The sequence below is a fragment of the Pezoporus wallicus genome, unplaced genomic scaffold (assembly GCF_028554395.1).
Source record: "Pezoporus wallicus isolate ANWC-B61680 ecotype Strahan unplaced genomic scaffold, APGP_CSIRO_Pwel_v1 scaffold_6362, whole genome shotgun sequence".
Taxonomy (NCBI): Eukaryota; Metazoa; Chordata; class Aves; order Psittaciformes; family Psittacidae; genus Pezoporus; species Pezoporus wallicus.
In genome coordinates, this window is record NW_026637663.1 from 1,682,264 (window position 1) to 1,702,571 (window position 20,308).

The following is a 20,308-nucleotide window of genomic DNA, read 5'->3' on the forward strand; positions in this document are numbered from 1 at the left end:
TTCTTATATCCCAACATGGTGTCTCCAGTGTGGCGGCAAGTAAAACTTGTAACTCACCTAATGATTCTGCTACTACTTGAGATGGACTGAGGTGGACAGGTTTCTGCCATTCCAGCTAACAGTACAGCAGCAGCATGATACCAACCTAAGAGGCAGTAATGAAGAGATATAGCCAAAAGTTAGAAACCTGTTTATTAGTTCTAGCAATTTGACCCATCTGATGGAAAAGCCATAAAGTAGACCGCAGGTGGCAGATATTGACCATTGTACCCAGTTTGCTTTCCTCCCATGGCCAATATGTACTCTTTGTTCTACTCTGAAATACCAGTTCAGTTTTGAAGGTTTCAAAGTTTGGAGGTTTGAAGTTGGAAAGCAGAGATGCTCCTAGGAGGAACTGTGAAATTGCTGAACCCTCTGCCTGAATATCTGAGCTTTTTCCTGGTTACAGTGTTCATTCACGCTATCTCATTTTCTAGATTCAGTGAAATGTTTTGGACTGGTGGCTCCCACGGAAGAAGGGGGAGAAGGTACCATTGCTTTATTATATGCAATATATGATGAAATATTAAAGGGAAAAGCTTAATGTCCAGATAATTTCTTTGAATCCTCCAGTTCCCAGCAGCAAGGGCACTCAGAGGTAGATTTTCAGTTTTGTCTTGTTATAAATTTGTTTGTTTTAAGAAGTGATCACAAGCAATTCAGAAACAAGCAAACCAGAAATGAGACACCATTTCAATTACATGTTCCCACTGTTGCCGAGTCCTTTCACGCTAGAAAATGCTTCAGACACTTAACTCTCTACCATTTCCTAGCTGACAACCAAACAAGGCAAGACAACAAAACCAAGGCCAGAAACAGCCAATGGCTGTGCTACTGTGAAATGGTTCAGCAAAGATCAGAATGGGCCAAAAGCTCCCTCTAGGTGAATTTCTTCTTTTGAAGGACCATGGCAGTCTGCTTACCTCAACATATCTCATCTGACAACAGTAAATTGCTTTCCTAAAAGAAGATTTCAAAGAACACGAAAATGCAAATCGGGTCTTGTGAATATAAATCTGAACTACCTCCTCGGAGCACATAAGCTTCTCCAGTAGTGCACTGAGTTTCCCTGTGTTCTGTGCGTCGTCTCCACACCGAGGAGATGAGGCTAACAGATACCCGTATAGACACGATGTCTCCTGCCCTCATTTAACAGCAATGGAAATCACTTGGAAAGAGCAACTGATTGCAGAGTGCAGGTCTTAGTTAACTGTATTCCACTTTCCTCCCACCTGTGTGTTGTGTACCTCTACTAACCCATATGATCCCATGCTATGCCATGTCCTGGGGGACATGGTCCAAGATGCCTGCTTCTTCACTCACACCTTCCTCCACCCCTCAGCTGCACACTCTTGAAAAGGTTGAGGAGGAGCAGTGGTTTTCAGGAAGATGGTGATAACTCTTTTCTCCGAGGAGGTTTAGCAATCTTAGGACTTTGTTTCCTGAATGTAACCTTCCAGTTATTTGAAAGAGACTGCCACCGTATTTGAATAAGCTGTTTATGTAAACAAGTCTCATCTCAGAAAGCTTGCCTTCCTGCAGTATGAAATAATTTTTTGTGTTTCTGTCCTGGGTTTAGCAGTAGCAGTCAATTTTTCTCCTTCTTGGTAGCTGGTGCAGTGCTGTGTTTTGACTTTTAGCCTGGGAACAGTGCTGATAACACCAATGTTTTCAGTTGTTGCTAAGTGATGTTTACCCTGACCAAGGACTTTGTGAGCCTCATGCTCTGCCAGGGAGGAGGGGAAGCTGGGAGGAAGCAGAGACAGGACACCTGACCCAAGCTAGCCAAAGAAGTATTCCATACCACAGCACGTCATGCCTGGGGGGGATAACTGGGAGTTACCCAGAAGGACACATGGTCTTCTGGGTCAGACTCGTTTCCCAGCGAGTGGTATTGTATTCTCTTCCCTTGTTATTTTCTCTTATCATTGTTGTCCTTGGTGGTGGCGGTGGTGATTTGTGTTGTACATTGGTTGCTGGACTGTTCTTGTCTCAACCCGTGGGAGTTGCACTCTTTCGATCCTCCTCCCCATCCCTTCAGGAGCGGGGAAGGGGAGAGCCCCCAGGGGGTGGGAGCCTTGATTGCTTCCAGCCTGGCACCACTCACTGGGAGTGAGTGAACAAGCTGTCTGGCTAGGGTTTAAACCAGGACAGTTTCTAATTCTGAAAAAAAAAACCTCAAATCCTAAAGGGAGTATTTTTATGTTATAATAAGCTGGTAAATTTAAAAAAGAAATAAGGATTGAATTTAGAATATAATTGAAAACTGTCCTTTCTGAATCTGGTAACTTGACACAATCAGCAGTTCTAGGAGGGGAATGATAATGAGTAGCTTACCATGTTTTAAAATTTATTGTGAGTACCACTGGACTTTGCACAAAGGTATAACCCCCATCTCCGCATGCATATGTATAATCTGCTTTTCTCAACAACAAGATCAAGATGCTGCCTACCTTTAATAATTAAAGATCCAGTGACATTTCCTACAACCTTAGTTTTAACATTTGTGTTCTGGCTGGGCTCCACTTCAGCTAATCCAGTCTGACCTATGTTTTCAGCCACTTTAGTGAGCCCTGTGGCTCTGTGGTATAATGAGACTGCCTTTGTGCCAAAGTGAGAAGCCTTTGCAGAGGTGTTTTCATTTTCATTTTCTGTTTATCCAATTAAAAGTAGAGATTATGGGAAAACAGAATTTTTACCTCGAGGGAATTTCCAGTATTTTGAGTTTTGGTTTTTACCTTCAAGCTATTTCATTATTAATAGGTGAAATAAAAATGTTTGTCATAAAGGTGTTCCTGAAATGAACTGAACCATTTTGGAGCAATGAGCAATTCTGGCTGTGCTATAACAGTGGGCCATTGGATATATAGTTTGGGCAGTATATCCAGAGACCGTAGCGTCATCAAGCACTTAACAGTGGCACTCATGAAGCACTGAATAGCTGAAAAAGATATAGAAATTAATGCTGAAGCCATGCAGACAAGTGGTAGGAGAATAATAGAATTTACTATTTTTGTCCAATAATAAAAATAGTAAATCAAAATCAGAATTTTGGTAAGGGAGTTTTTCTCTGTAACCCGCATCTCATTGGAAAAATAGCTTTAAATCTTTTTTTCCTGTTCAGTTAAGAGGCCTATTACCCTTTCCAGGAAAACAAATCTTACCCATGCTCTAGCCCACCCTCAAGAGAGAAATAAACACTTGCTGTGGCAGGGGTCAGATCCCATAACACACACTCAGTCAGGGCCTTCTTTTTCTTTATCAGAAAGGTCTTGGTCTTTGTTTTGTTCCTGACTCTTTGAACACAGCCTTGGGACTTAATAAGTCTTGGAGACCAACCGACTCTTGCAAATGCAGCCAAGAAAGCTCTTGTTGAATATATGCACTGAAGCTGTCTCAGGCAGTATGCAGAATTTACTGTCACTTTCAGAATATGTTGGGAGGGGGTTAACCTTTTGAGTGTACTGTAGTATTTCTTCAGCCTTCTTTGAGCATCTGTCTAGACAGTGTACACCAGTGGATTGTTAGGGGATGCTTCAGTCATAGGGTCGCTCACTGGAGGGGAGCTGCACAGACCCAAGTGGTGTTTTCCCTTTTCACAGTCTCAGTGGGTCACTCTCGTCAAACCTGGAGAAGCAGTGGGCAGGGAACCACACTTTGGCAACAGTCCTTTCAGATTTATTCTGTTGTAGTATACTATCCCTGGAGGCCAGTAGGGTTGTAGTCTGGAGTTTGAATTATCTATTTGATTGTCTTGCTTGCTAAAGCAGGGACAGGAGGGCGGTTTCAGGAAGGAGACAGGCAGTGTGCTGTTCCTCATCCCCTCATCCATGGGTGGAAGCACATGTCTGCAGTGAGAAGAATGAGTGCAAGTTACTTTCACATGTCTCTACTTTTTGTCCAGCCAGGGTACTACATGGTAGTTAGAATAGCCTGAAGGCTGGATACTGTGCTGTACTCAGAGAGCAGGCATTTGACAGAGGTCAGCTTTGCTTGCTGTCATGGTTCTTGCTGCTCACACTGTGTAACTTAAAAGCCTTCAGATAGTGTTATAGTTGGGTCTCCCAGGCCTGTGAAACAGTCCCTTAAAAAGCTGGTAGGCATCCTTCCCTGGAAAGGTGGGACAGAAATTCCACAGGAGTGCCTGAGAGAGGGCTCACTTTGTGTGCTTAGGCAGAGGGCACCCTCCTCCTGTGAAAACTCGGCCTTTCTGCTCATGCTACTGGGCAGTATTGAGGTATCTTAGCCTCACAGGGCCATCAGGTAATTCAGATTGGAAGAGGCATCAGGAGGGCTCTAGTCCAACCCTTATGCTCAAAACAGGATCAGCGAAGGTCAAAGCAGTATGCTCAGGCATCCATCCAGGCATATTGCCAGAAAGTCTCTTGCCAGGTTTGACAAATGAGTAACTCTTGTTCAGGCACTTCTATTTTCTGAAAGCAGTAATATTTTCAGGAAGCTGTGACATAAAAAGCAACAGAAAAATACTTCAGTGAAAAGTCCTGTATAAATACAACCAGAAAGTACATACATGACATGGTTACATGCTTTTTCTTCCTGGGCTTTCCTTGTTCCTGGGCTTTTCACAGAGCTAGCTGGAATTCAGCGCAGCCAGGAGTGGCAAGAAAACCAGTGGGAGACACTTGTATTTAGGAGGTAGTTTAGTAGGTAAAGCCGTACTACCGTAGTCAAATAATGATATTTGTTTGGATCATATTTGGAGAAGTTTTCTGATCCTCTGCCCCTCTTCCTTTCTCCTTATAAGTAGTATCCATTTAGAAAGTACCACATTTGATTTGGGAGATTTCCTAAAAATAGCTCACAAATGCACCCACATCATGTGCCGAACCTTATTTCTGGCCTGAAGATTACTCCCACTCCCTTCCCATACTCATTTGGAACCCTTCTTTAGTTTTGTTCTTTGCTTCAGGGACTAGCTTTAATTTCCATATCCTCATTCCCATTCTATATATTGCCTTCACTGCCAGTGCATTCATGCTTATTGAAAATCTGGGTATACTGTTCCTTTAGTTTTGGGATCACACCTAGAAGATCTGTAATCTACAGGTTACCCAATCATCAGAACTAGCAAGCAAACTTTTTCCCTTGTTTCCTTTTGCTGTATATTTCCAAAGGGCATTTTGTTGTTTGGTTTTGTATCCTTGCAGGATCTAGCTGAGAACAATTGGCAGTTCTGGTTTTTTAACCTTGTATGTCTTAACCTGTGAAATCTAGCTTTTTACTTACTCATCTGTCCTTTTAACTTTCTAGTTCTTGCAAGATTTTTTTATCTCTTTTGTTTATATCCTTTTTCAAGTCTGTAATATGTTTTTTAATATCCTTTTAAAAGAGGATATTATTTACATAAGTGTTGAATCCATGTCTATAAGTTTTCCTTCTGGCTGAGGGTAAATATTGCGGTTACTTTTAGCTCTTCAAACAGTTGAAAATTCCTTTCTCCTTCCACAGTCAAGCTGCTGTATCACCTCAGTCCAACTGATTTCATTAATCAGCTTTCTTAGCTTGTTTAAATTTGCTTTTCTGAAATCCAAATCCTTATCTAAAGACCTACTCCTATTTATTCTTTGATTTTAAATGTAAGTTGAATCAATTTGTGATCATTCTGCAGTTACTTTCTATTATTCTGTTCCATTAACCATCTCTCTCTTAATGCCCTTTTCATTTGCTGAAAACCCTCAGTGTAACACCTCATTGACTGCCTGTAACTGTGATGAAGAAATGTGTTGGTTAATATATCAGTGAATACCTTGTCATTACTGGTATATATAGCTTTTGTTCTTCAGCCAGTATTTTGGAAATTCAGTCTTCCTATAACACTACAAGTACCTGTTGTATTTCTTTCTGGAATGGAATGAGAGCTCTCTGTCACAGCCAGGCAGACCAATCTGAAAGTGCAACCTCTTCTCATATATTAAAGTTCAACCTAAACCCACCAAGCACCTGGCCTTGACTGCTGAAGCACCACTTCCTGTTCCACTTCCAGTGACCTTACCTACATGTAATTCTGTAGCACCAAACATTGTACAACTTGACTGCTCCTATTACTAAAACATTGCTTTCTCAAAGACCTGCAGAAGGTTTTCTTCTGGGAAGAGATTTGCCCCTCTACTCTGCTCTTGTGAGACCTCACCTGGAGTATTGTGTGCAGTTCTGGTGTCCTCAACATAAAAAGGACATGGAACTGTTGGAACAAGTCCAGAGAAGGGCCACGAGGATGATCAGGGGACTGGAGCACCTCCTGTATGAAGCCAGGCTGAGGAAGTTGGGGCTGTTCAGCCTGGAGAAGAGAAGGCTGCGTGGAGACCTCATAGCAGCCTTCCAGTATCTGAAGGGGGCCTACAGGGATGCTGGAGAGGGACTGTTCATTAGGGACTGTAGTGATAGGACAAGAGGTAATGGGTTAAAACTTAAACAGGGGAAGTTTAGATTGGATATAAGGAGGAAATTCTTTCCTGTTAGGGTGGTGAGGGACTGGAATGGGTTGCCCAGGGAGGTTGTGAATGCTCCATGCCTGGCAGCGTTCAAGACCCGGCTGGACAAAGCCTTGGGTGAGATGGTTTAGTGTAAGGTGTCCCTGCCCATGGCAGGGGAGTTGGAACTGGATGATCTTAAGGTCCTTTCCAACCCTAACGATTCTATGATTCTATGAAGTGTCCAACTGTTGAAAAAAAAAAGACAACAAACACCCCCTCCAGGAGGAGGGGGTCCCATCAGTAGTACCATGGTCTAGCAGTCCTTGTTCATGCTCATGTGTCTGTATTAGGACTCACTGGCCTAGGGGCACCATCCCTCCTTTTTGCCTTGCTGCACTAGTTGCAATAGGTTTCTGCAGGTGAATTTTTGCAACACATTACAATTACAGAAACACATGCGCTCAGTTGTGCTGTGCTTAGACACTGAAAATGCACACTGTTTATTATTGTAGCTACCATCGTAATTCACTTTGTAGGCCTGGCAGCGCTGCTATCAACCATAGGCTTAAACATGCAGGCTGGGCTGGTTAATGACCTTTTAAATGGACAAATCCTGACAGACCTGTCTCTGTGCTTCATAGCAGAGTATGCCATACTTTGAAAACTGTCTGGCTATCCACTGTGCTTCAAGGGTTTCTTTTGCTTGTCTCACTCATTTTTCCTACATGTAAAAAATAAAGCTGCTTACTGTCAGAAAGAGACATTAAAGCTTTAGAGAGGGTCATCTGGGAGGATGAGTCCAGGCAGAGCCTGGGCTGAACCCTGACCTTGTTCATCAGTGGCAGGGGTTCGCCATGGGCATGTGTCTCAGAGGAGTTGGAACCAGATGATCTTCAAGGCCCCTTCTAACCCAAACCATTCTATGCTGCTATGATGCTATCAGATATATTGCCTGTGCCTTGCTTCATTTAACTTCCCCATGGGTGTTTAATTCTGGAACTGGAGAAGGCATAAGCAACTTAAGCTAAAACAGAACAGCAAATGATTGATTTGTTCAGCAAATACTTTTCAGTTAATTGATTGAATCAGTGTTTAGAAAGCCTAACTATAAAAGAAGGTCACAGAAAGGTGACTTGAAAGGTTATAATGCATCTGGATTTATGACAATTCTGGTTGAATACTTTTTAGGATTGTACACAGATGCAAAGAAACTTCAAGAATTTTGAGAAACACTTTTAGTATAATATTCTGAGTTTCTGTGATTTTTTTTTTTAAGGTGACAAATTAGAATCCCTGAAGTTAGAAAGCCTGGTCAAGTATTTTTAGGCTTATGATGGCAGTTTCATTTTCCTATGCAAAAGCTAGATTTTTAAACAGTCTTCATGCATTTTAAGGTAGGAGAAGCCAAGTAAGCTGAAAAACTTCAGATCAGGATGGTAGAAATTCAATAACATTCTAACTTTGAGGCCTAAGGGATTTTTTTTATATTTTCTTCAATAAAAATATAATTTAAAAAAGTATCAAATACTCAAATCCAAGACCAAGACACCATTTTACAGTTGCCAAGGTGTCCTCAAAAATGCCATCTTAATGTGGGAAAAAGATTAGAACCCTACTGCAGCCAGGAGGATGAGAAAGCACTGTTCTTTGTGTGCAGCCAAGATGTGGTTAATATAATCTGTCATAGGCATTTCACAACATCTAGTCTGTGATCGTAAAAGCTTAAAATTACATTCTTTGTATGGTCTAATTCCTGCTTATCTTTGCTGTAATCACATTGCTCAGAGCTGTAATTTCTTTTTTTTGCCTTGTAATTTTTGCTCTGAGAATGTATTTGCCAAAGGAAGAAAATGTGTCTGAGACTACAGTCTATTGTGAAGTAACTGTCAAGTAACCCTATTATTGTTAAACTACAGTAACTTGAAATATATTCCCATTAGAGAAAGAAAGGAAATATGGGTTCATTATGGCTTGTGTTAAAGTCTTTTTCCACTGGATATCACTGTGGCCAGGTAATGCTGGCTGCCTTGTCCATAAATTCTGGCCAAACACAAACTCCTCAGCTGTAGTTCTGAAATGGACCTGCGTTGTCATAGCCTCTCTCAAGAGCACTCTGACACCTCAGGTAAAACCTTCACTGCTCCTAATTTCTTACATCTCAGAATCATCTGCAAGGTCTTGCAGTGACGGGAAAAGTTGGAGGAGCTACTGTGTGGTAACCGTTCTTGCTTTGAGTTTGACATGCTTTGAAGATGACATGGGGTACTTGCTATTTGCTTCTTTTAAGGTTAGATTTCAAATAGAGATGGAAGGACAAATTGAGATCTGAAAGTAATTACTGAGAGCTGTTCACACCTGCTTCTGGACACCTGCTTGAAGCCCTTAGTGCTGACTTCAAATGGGTTAATTCTTTTCTAGAGGCCAGTGAGATGCTTGAAGGCTGGATTTTGTTAAATGAGAAAATGAGTCAGTTCTGCAATAAAAGGCAGGAGTAATGGAGGGAAAAAATAATTAAAAAACACACTATAAATAATTGCAACAGCAGAGAAAGGACTCTTCTCTCATCAGCATTTTCCAGTTGGCTTATAACAAAAAAAATATCAGTCCACAGATTCACCACAAACATAGCTTTTCATTAGGTTATAAGATGGTTTAATGTGCCACTTATTGTTTTCATAGTTGGTATCTAACTTTGTTGGTGTCCTGGCTTCAGCATAAACGCTGTAAATTTAATACTCATATATATGATATCAACTTTGCCTGAACCTACACTCTCATAGTTCTTCCCCGTTCCTATTGCAGTCACAGAAGCAGTATAGTACCTCTAACGAGAGCAGCGACAGTTGTGGTGTGGACTTGTGTTCAAACTAATGCCTCACTCAGTCTTTTCCACATGAGCATTTATGTTCATTGGAGAAAAATCTTGCAAGGAAACTTTGCATCAACATAAGAAACTCTGGGAGAATGTCCCTGTGAGTTAGCTGTCTACGGATCCATTGTGCTGTTCCCATGCCTGCTCATTTTGAAACTTTCTTCTGATTTTTGTGGGGGGCAGTTTCACATCCCCAAATAAGTCTTGACTCATAGTTTTATTGCAACAGAAGGAACAAGTATTATCTCAAATAATGAGTCCATGTAGAAAAATAAGTATGTGCAGGAGACATACTAAATGAAGCTGCTTAGCAGGGGAGAGCCATTGTGACACCTTGTGATAAGGGACGCACCATGGACATTTGGGTTTCCAGTTACTGCTGCGTGACACCTGTTTGAATGCTGTCAATGCCATTATTTAGTGCCTGTCACCCCCTGTGCCCGTGGGAGTGCATTGAAAGCCTTTCTTTTCAAAGCATTGTAAAATGAGTAATGGAAGAAAACAGAAGGAAAAAGTCACTTAAAATGTGTCATTAATGTACAGGTGCAGAAATACCAAAGCCCCTGAATACACCATGGGAGCACATACAGTGTTACATTCATGAAGGAGACAATGAGTGTTTTATAACCAGCTCGCCATGTGATACCTAATTAGCACAGGTACTCTGATGAGTGAGGAAGACATAGGAGTTAAACAACTGTCAAGTGCAAAACTAAACACTGATCCACTATTCACACAAGAAGGAAAATGCGCCTGGACCTGGAGGTCCTATACCTGCATTTAAAAAAGCAAGCCGGCATGTAACAGAGAACACACCCCATGTGTGTGTTAGGATCAAAAGCCAAAATATACCGTAAAAGTAACTGCTTGTACTTCTACAGTGTGTTTCACACAAATATTCCAAAGCATGTCATCATTTCATACTGCTTTTTCGTCTTCAAGTACAGCTCCAGGTGTGCTACTGCTTGCACTCCCCCAACATAGAGAAGGTTAGGATGCAGAGGCAATCTTCACAGAGAAGATGAATGATCTGTATCATCCCTGAGATCTTCTCCATCACTAGTATCAATGTTATCCATTTAATAAGTGAGGCACTGGGGATCTTGATGTCTGCTTTCACAATTAGTAGTCACTCAGTATCAAGTGACTACTGCTTAAGGCAAATGGTTGAAAATAGTTTAAAAGCCAATGTGGGTGACATTGTTTATGGTTTATGTCAGTTTGAGTAGAAAGAGGGAGGCTGATCCGTTCAGGTTCTCTGTGTGTAAATGAGATTATCGGTGACATAGTCTGTTTTCTTCCTGTTAGTCTCTGCCAAGTTTCTGTAGGCTCTCTGATCTTAAGTAAAGCACAGAGAAGATAAATTGGTGAAACATCTTAGTATTGATAAACCTGTTCTTGCAACTGATGACTCAGCTGCTGTTATCTGACTCTCCAAGTAGATGTGAACCTGAGGTTTTCCTGTCTCTGGCATTTCACCTTTCCCAAGGTCAGCAGCTTCTTCATGGGCTTGATTACTTCACATAGATTTAATTCCCCTCAAAAACTATACTTAAGAGAACAATACTTTCTCAGGAAGGATAAAATGCAATTGAGTATTCAGAGAAGGCAATTTGTGCCTTTTAACACAAGGTCATTTGCTCACGGATTGGATTCTGACGTTCACACACCCCCAAAATTATTTTCCCCTGTAGCAGGCTCTGGCCCTAAACAGTTCATGCCTCTGTCACATAGGGAGTCCACTGTCACTAACAATAAGCAGTCAGGCATGAAGAATGATGTCAAAATACAGCTGTTTTGGAAACATTATGGTTGCTGTTTTGAAATTTCCTTTTGCTCCCAAGAATTTGTCTTTGTTTATTTCTCCTTTACATCCTTAAACCCACTTGCGACCTAGAGATCACTAGCATTGCTAGTTCGGCAACACCGTTGGGGTCCTTTGGCACAAGAACAGCCTTATTCAAAACATCAGGAAATTTTTGGATAAACTCACCCACAGGATTTGTTTATGTGGTATCATGTACTTCACCCTGGACCACAAATCTTGTACTGTTTTTATGTGATGCCCATTTCAACACACAGCTGTTCCTTGTTGCCCGCTATACAACCACACGCTTTGCTGTAAATGTTCAGGCAGCTGTTGTCACAACAGCGGAGTTCTTCTGAGACCTTTTTCCAAAGATGGCAACTGCCTTAGCGAACAGGACCTCATCTATCATGTGATTTCTCAGCAATTCTCACGGGAAATCTTAAAAACTGTCTGATGTCGTGGCTGGAAGAAAGCCTATTCCTAGTCAGAAAAGCACCTAAAGCAAGTCTCGTGGTCATCCACAGCTCTTAGGGACATACGGAACCTCAGGTGTGAGTTTAGGAGTTTTCCTGACTTGGGGATCTGGATGAAGGACATGTCTCACTGATGACATGTCAATTTTAATAATCTGGCCACATGAATACCTTTTAGTTTTATCTGAAAAGTCCCTGCTACACTATTTGCTCATTTCTGTCTTTGTAAAGTTTTCTTTGTGAGGAGAGTCTGTCTGTGCTTCCCCTGGAAGCATATTTTTACATGGTAGAAATGGTCATTAGTCTTTTTTTGCCTTGACCAGGGCACTTATAGTCTGGAAGTTGTAATGCTTGTTGTTCATGAGCACAAACTGAATGTAGGCTTCATGTTCAAAGGTGTTAGGTGAAATTGATGAAGGAGCCAACCACAAAATTGCCTAAGGCTTGTACTTCTCAGAAAAGAGGAACAAAGGTCTTTCTTTAGTTTTCTGCTGTCTTGCTGTTCTGTGGAGCTTATTCGTGTCATACTTCTGTCACAACACTAAATCCAATAATGTGGTTTCCAGTAATGCCTGGAAGTAAATTAATACCACAGAAATTAGAGGAGTTATTGAATGTAATTAAAATGAAAAGTTTCTATCAGTGCTTGATTGCTCATTGTCATAATTGGAGACATGATGTTTAAACTGAGAAGAAGCAGCTAACTAAAGTTTTTCTGTGCCCAGGATTGTTCACATGTAAAATATACCAGAAGGGCATAACAGGTTTTTATGGGCAGTACAGAATAACCTCTCTTTCTAGTATATAAGATATACTAAATAACCAGGTGAAGGAAAAATACTGAGGTCGTTATGAGAAAGAGTGGCAAACAGGGTTGAAGCTGTGATAAAATTAAGTTGCTAACCTCAACTGATCTCAGTGTCAGTCCACTGGCTTACATAGCTGCAACCGACACCAACACTGGACTTTGGATTTTCAGTCTTTCTCAGCAGCACAGTAATTGGAGGGTTTTTTTGGAAGTTCTGAAAATGTTTTAAAATGACCAAAATCAGTCCAATCTGGGCACAGGCTTGAAACTAGGCAGGATTTTTACAGCTACCAAATGGTCTGGAGGCATAACCCTAACAGAAAACCAGCAGAACACACATTTTTAATCACCTCAACAATCTGTGAGGTCCCAGGCTGGTGCTTGGGCAAGGGCAGCAGCAGTTAGTATGAAACAGGAACAATATTTGGTGGAATTCACTTAATTTTATTTTAACTGTTCAAAACACAGCATATAAAATAGGCTAGTTGTCTGTACTCACTGAGTAGCTGATGCAGAGACAAACACTGTTTAAGACCCGGCCCTCCCACCGCTCTTAACAATCTTAGGATGAACCAAATTGATTCTAGCCACAGAAATAGACATTCTTAATGGAGTGCAACTCATCTGATAGTCTCACTGACTGAAAACAGAGCCAAGGGCAAGCAACTGACCTCCAGAAAAGTAGGCATCTAAAGTCACTGAGATGAGTCCTGAGATAACTCTATTTCCTGTACTTCATTCAAAGCAGACCTCCTCTTGATGAGTGTCCATCCATTTTCCAAGCTGATACAGATGTTTTTTTATTTCCTAAAAGGGTAGAAGGAATAGGGAAAAGCTCTGCAAAAGGCTGTTCTGATGCTGTGATCTGGAGCTTTGTTATCCTCCTACTGAGAGAATCAGTTTTGCTTGAAGATTTAACAGAGGGTGCATTGGACCTATTTTCCTAGTTTCCTTTGCAGACCTGGTAAACCAGTGTGAAACTTGTCACTCTTTACTCAGAGAAATACGGAGTGCTCTGGATGGGAATAACAGACCCCAGCCCAAATCCATTTGCAGGTTTTGGGAAGACACAGGCAGGCAATAGTAATGTCACTGTCTGTCATAAACCTGACTGTTAATCACTACCTTTCACATGCACTGGAGGTGTTTGTAAAGAAACAAGATTGGAAATGCTGCTCCCTAAAGTCCGAAGCAATGTTTTTATTTGTATGGTGCATGTCTTATATTAGAAATCAAGCAAATTTCTCTGAAGGAGGACATAATTAAAGGAATGCAAGCCCCCAAGTCAAATATTTCACCACTGTGGTCCCACTGTACTTGCTGCTATAACCTTAGCTTTAGAATGTTAAAAACTCAAAAGGTTGGACCCATACATTCTTCCCTGGTTTTGAGGAGCAGGCTTTGGTGCCACAGGAGAGAGCAAACCTTGCCACTGGAAGCATCCAAATGAACCAAACTTTAAAGAGTCCTTCAAACAGGCCAAGAACTCTATCTGACTTCAGCTGCACATGAATACTGATGAGGTCCCTGGGCCTGTGATAGCAGTAATCCCATATGTGATACTGATTTTACTCTTACAACATCCTTACTTGTGCTAACTGAAACTTGTTAGCACAAATTTTAGTCTTCTGAAATGTAACTGGTGAGGTTGTGGCCCAACTTGTGACCAGCTTATTGGGGTTTCGTCTCACTCTGTTTTTTGATGCTCAGATCTAATTGTTTCTAAGCTGTCTGCAAATAAAGATCTTTGTGAGAGGGAGAGCTAGAACTAAAAAACAGTAAACCAACTTGCTTACAGCTTAGCATACAGATTCTGTGGTTGCATGTTTTGTATAGAGATTTCTTCTTCCCAAGAGCACACATCTTGCCGTAATATCCTTTAGAAAACACATTAGTGTAAAATGACTAACAGGAAAAAAGAAAAAGAAAAAAGAATAAACAAAACAGCACATTACTTTGTTTTTAAATGCAGTGGTGTATACTTTTTTTTATTTCTCCAGATGCAGAACTGGGAAACCAGAGAGAATTCTGGTCGTCAGGCAAACATGGCACAGTGTAATCAAATCTACCTGATCTTTCTTGTTCATTTTGCACTAGAAGAGACGAGCAACAAGCCCATTTGCTTTGTGTTCAATAGAAGTGAAACGGTCTGGGAGCTCTGCCTGGGTTTTGAAGCTCCAGAGCATTGGAGCGCAGCCAGGCTATTCCAAGGACCCTGCAAATGCATAATAACTTTAGGGAAAAAAGAGTAAGGGTGTGATTTTGTTCAACATGCTGCTAAGAGACAACTTAGAGTCTACACTGATAAAAGTTGTCTGTGTGTGAGTCATCTGCAGTACAGAAGTCCCTGGTGAGCCACAGGGTTCAAGAATTAACATCTAGCCTGTTACTCCTTTTTTAGAGAAAATAGCTGGTGTTTTGTCTTCTGATTGCCAAGGAGAGAAACAAGAGCATCACAGTTTGTCCAAATGGCTCAATTTCCAATTATGGGAACGTAATATTTGTCACTTTTTTAGCTGCTTTTCCACTTCAGCTGAAAGGAATTGTGTTAAAATATTTTTGTCTCTATTAGAGTTTATGAAGCTGATGGATGCTTTGAAATAAGTGGGAGCCTAAGGTTGTGATATCAGTGCTGTATCTTACTGCCTTTTAAAAAAAAAAGAACCTGTCACCAATTTTTCACAAGGATTTTAGTGGCATGAGAGTGAATAGATATCTATCTATTCTGGGTTTTGAACCACTGACAGTTAACCCTCTTAAAAGGAATTAGTCTGTGCAGTTGCAAATATGTAAATCTCCTAGCTGAGATGTGTACCTTCAAAGACAGCTATTATCATCTTTACCTAGTCAGGATTGCCGTGCAGGCAGAGAAAAACATAAAATTTGAGTAAGCCCTTGCTAATACTGTTTGCATACTTCTTCACAACACGTCCCTTCAAAATCACTGAACTTGTCACCAGCTGCCAATTTTCATCAAGAAAACCCTTTTATTAAGTTCACCACAAGGATTTCTGAGCTGCGCTCACAGAACTGGCTTTGAGCTTCTCAGTATCTAGATGGATCAAACCCTGCTCTGGGAGTGTCTGTCCTGTTAAAACTGCCATTGCTTTTCTACTGCTTCAAGGCTTCTGCTGGTCACCTGGAGGGGGTGAGAAGGAGTGCTTTGATGAATAGGTTGTTTTTGCAGATGAAAGTGGGGAAGGTGTTTTGATTTCCTATGACCCACTCTTCTAGCAGCTTCTGATCAGTTCTTAGAGGGATCCAGCATTTGGTTAGGTTTTTCTTGGTGCCTAGGGTGATAAATGTAGGACAGGGATGCTGTGGACCATTGTAAACTGGAACTCTCTAGTGCAGTTGCCTGGAATGAAAAGAGTTGGTCATATGTTCTTAATGTTTCACTTTACACAGAGTGAAAATACACTGTTGTTTTATACTTGTTATTTTAATAACCATTTTTTCACTCCTCATCTGTGGAATAGGAGGTAGTTTGTGAGTCCAAGCTATGCTCATATAGCAAGAAAAAAGGCTGTTTGTCAAGTTTTAGGTAGCTTGCTAACAACATGGAAACTCTAATTAGAATTTACACCAGGTCTGTTGTTAAGCCAATGCTCCAGGCTAAGAGGTTCCCCAGTTGTGTTTGAGGGTGTCTGGATAGAGAGTTTCATGAAAAGCAAGATCTGCAGCATGGGACCATTGGTGGGCAGGGGGAGGATATGGAAGAACAGCTCTGAAATGGCCCTGCACTCCTCTATTGGGATTCTTCACTGCCTGTGCAACAGAGGCAAGTGTTTACACTATTTCACAATAGCAGGGTATGAAGACTTTAGTCACTCCCTGATCTCATATGGGAAAGGGAAATAATCCTCAGAATTCATATATATTACTGAGTGTGGCCTGCAATGAATTATATATGCACATAAATACCAAAAATGACCCATTGCAGATATTTCTAAACAATATCAAATAATAAATGAAACAGAATATTTGATTGCATTGAGTGCAGAAAAATTATGAATAAGATTCATGAAAATTTATCAAATGCATATTTAAACAAAGCTCTGGAAAAAAGTAGAACAAGATTTTAAGAGATTGTGCAATGCAAATACCTATTCAATTCTGCCATTTTTTTGGTATATGTTACAACTGAAATGTTTTACTGGTTTATGAGTTTCAACCTGCAGCCCCAGCCCTTGGCTCCAGCTATGCAGAGCTGAGATCACTCTTTTTTTGCTTGTGTTGAAACAGAACTTTTGTGGAAGAATGGAAAGGATTGTGATGTTTTCTTCTCTTGCAAAGCAGAGACAAAATCTGGCAAGACTAGAGAAATTCTAACAAAGATTAAATTATCTGTTCCACTCTTACTACAATATTCCTTCCTTCGCTCAATTCACCATTTTTCAATCAATTTTAAAATAGCATGCTATCTGTGTTAACAGCCATGGCTATTTTTTTGCTTCAGAACAGACCATTATTATCATTTAGTCTGACCTTCTGGATACCACAAGCCATGAAATTTCACCTATGGATTCCACTGTCTAATAATCTGTTAGAGAAGATAAATGCTGGGTAGAGTTTATTTCTGTATTGACTGGCAAATCTCTTCTGCTCCAACACAGAAATTTCGGAAGACTTTCACCCTGGCCTGCCACTTGAGTCAATGCTGATAAAATTAGATCAGTCGGTCCAAAGGAATTATTTGTTTTCATTTTGAAGCACTGGATGACATTTTGCTTTTATTCATTTGCAGGCTGAAGTAAATACCAGTCACATCCTTGTTTTGGTGCACTGTATTGCTCAGGGAGCTTGGAGACTGAATTCACATGATACTACAGCGCACCGGTGCAGCTGCCCAGAGCAATTTTCTCTAACATGCACAATGCTGACAATGGGCCAAAGGTTCAAATCAAAGTCTTATCTCTGCAGAGTCATTGATAAAAGATGTTAAAGCCACTTTCCTCCTGAGTAAAGACTCAGGGTGTTCAATATGTCATGTATAAACTTTGCTCCTCTGTCCTTTCAGCTGTAATCAAAGAAAATGGGCCTTGATGAAGTGAGATGACAAAGTAGCTCTTCACAGTTCTTCCCTTGAGCAATTCTCTTGAATGCAGCTACCTAACTATGAGATGATTGTAATGAAGGTCTGCACGTATCCATCTGACTAGCATTTGCCTTTCTGATGTCTTATCTGTCATGCGATTGTATTGAATGGGATGGAAATGAATATAAATTGAATGGAATAGAATAGTAATGGAATACCCCTATACTTCACTATGGGTTCCAGGGAGAAGGGAACAACACAATGTGGTCAAGACTCAGACATCAGGCTATCCCTGAACCACCTCCCCTGAAGAGCTCTCCCATATTTTTGCACTCCCATTACAGAACCTATGCTTAGCCACATGTATTGTTCAAGTCCAGATTTACTCGTCATGTTTGATGTTGGACGTGACATGCGTTCATAAATGAAGAGATCACTAGTATTTAAAAAAATGAAGATTATAGATATTGTCTTCTCACCAGCAGGGGCTGTGCACAAGAAACAGCAAGTCTTGCAGAGGAAGTACTGTCAAGAGGGTCTGTTTCACTGTTCAGTGGAAATTCAGTGGATGTGGTAGGCAGTACTGATTTCCCATGGGCTTAAATGGATTTACAGTCTGTCCTGTTGTGTGCTACAAGGAGCCTATCCAAACCATCTGCAATAGGGTTTAAATTAATATCAATTTTTTAATAGAAATGTCACACTGATTTCTATCTGTTCTACTGATTTTATTTTTTGGTGTGTGTGTTCTCCCGTCCCTGTAAATGTCCTCACATACATTTTGCCAGGACAGTCAAGAGCTTTTCCTTCAATAACTGTCTCCTGTGGTCCCTGTTTCCTTGACAGAGTTTTGTTAAATAGCATAAAAGTCCAGCTTCTACTTTTAATAGTTGCACTTCACTGTGCTCTTTTTTTCTCATGTTTTAAATAAATACCACCCCCTTCTCCAATGTTTTCAAACTATCCACACAGTTTAATCTCCTCGAAAGATGTAAGCACCTGAAATTCTTCAGTTTTTCTAGAGCCTTTGGATTTAATAGAAGACACTAGCATAAAACTTAATGGCATATGATATTTCAGAAGCCTGACTAGATGATCTAATGATTCCTTCTGTCTTTAAACACTGAAGCTCTTGCATCCCCAATTTGCTGATGACTACCTCATATAAAATAGAATTTAGAATAAAATTGTTTTTGACCATTCATCATTTGTTTTCTTAATGGGAAAAAATTATTTCATTGCAGCAAAATCACACAAGAAGAGGTTTTGCTGGTGCACCTTTGATTTGGTGGTGTTCCTTAACTCGAATCCTCATCTTTTATGAAGGGACAGAGCCATTTTCCTATGCTAGATCATGACTTCAGGTCTGTATCACCACTGATATGTGTAATGTCCTTATAGATATAAAAGAGAACAGAGCTCGTTTCTACAAAAACAAAAACAAAACAAGGCATCAACTGCAATTTCCCTGCCAAAAAGAGTTCTAATATTGAGTGATGTGAAAGCTTCAGGGAGAATTGTGAGGATCAAATGAAACCTTCTAAATAACAACAATAATAAAAATGTTGTTTTAAAATTTATTAGAAAGGATGGCTGAACTAGGAGTCAGAAAATTTGGGCTTAGAATAGCATATCAAGCAGGGGAGCCTGAAATGCGGTGCCACTAGACTTTGGGTGTTCAGATCCAATTTTGTAAACAAGCTTGTCCAAAGCTGTCCCCAGCATATCAGCAGCTCTGAATCAGGTGTATTAGGATACTGGTGGCTTCTACCAAAACTTCTGTGTAAGCCTGGACCAGGGCACAGGGCACAGGTATCCCCTGGAGGTACATCTCATGGTGTGGCTGAAAACGTGTCCCTGCATGGGAACAGCTCCTGTGGGAAGCATAGCTGGTGGCTTGTTTCCATCCCTGTCATGTAGCTTAGGTAGCAATGGGAACATTTAGCCAGCAATGCCTCCTCCCTCTGAGACACCTCCTTTTCCAGCCAGTGATGAGGTGTCTTGTGGACTGCAGAGGATCTTTCTTAAACCCAGATTAGAGCCAAGACTGCAGAAAAAGTCATCTCCACCACAAAGCAACATGCTGTCTCTGCTGAGATACAGTGGGAAGCAGAGGCCCCTGTAGTGAGTGCCTGGCAGATGCCTGGGCATCTACCTGCAAGCCCATTTTGAGAGGGGTTTATAGAGAAAAAATGTTAGATATTGAGAAAAAAATGATTGTAGCCCAGTATATTTACTGTCATTTTTCTCTCACTGTTTAGGACACTGCCTGAAAGGTGCTTATGTTCCTCCCCACCAGAATGAAATCAGCAGGAATTAACAAGAAGTGTCCCTTCAGGTGCAAACCATAGTTTCTCCTTCCTGCTCCCTCTGCTTTGATAAACAGCTGGATGAAACATGGATGATGCAATCAATTCTGTGTCCTCTCAAGGTAGGTTCTCAGGTGAATTTTAGTCTGCAAATACATGACACAGTTACTTTTTTGAGAAGGACTTAGAATGGCTTCGGAAAAGACTCCAGTGTAGCTGTGACTAAGTTCATGAAACAAGATATTGAGCTTAGTGACCAATGGCATGAGGAACATCATACTGCAATGAACTTGCATGATTTTGTTTTGATTTACTCACTCTTGGGTCACTCTTATAACCATGTTATAATATATATAACCACATTTAAAATTGGTTTTTGTTTATTTTTTTATTATTATTCTTTTTTTTAATCTTTTTTACATGCTTAGTTACTACGCATGAAGTTATTGGTTTTACTAAATGACTCAAGTAAGATTAAAATGTAGAACGATTTAATTTTTAGGATGATTGATACACATGCACACA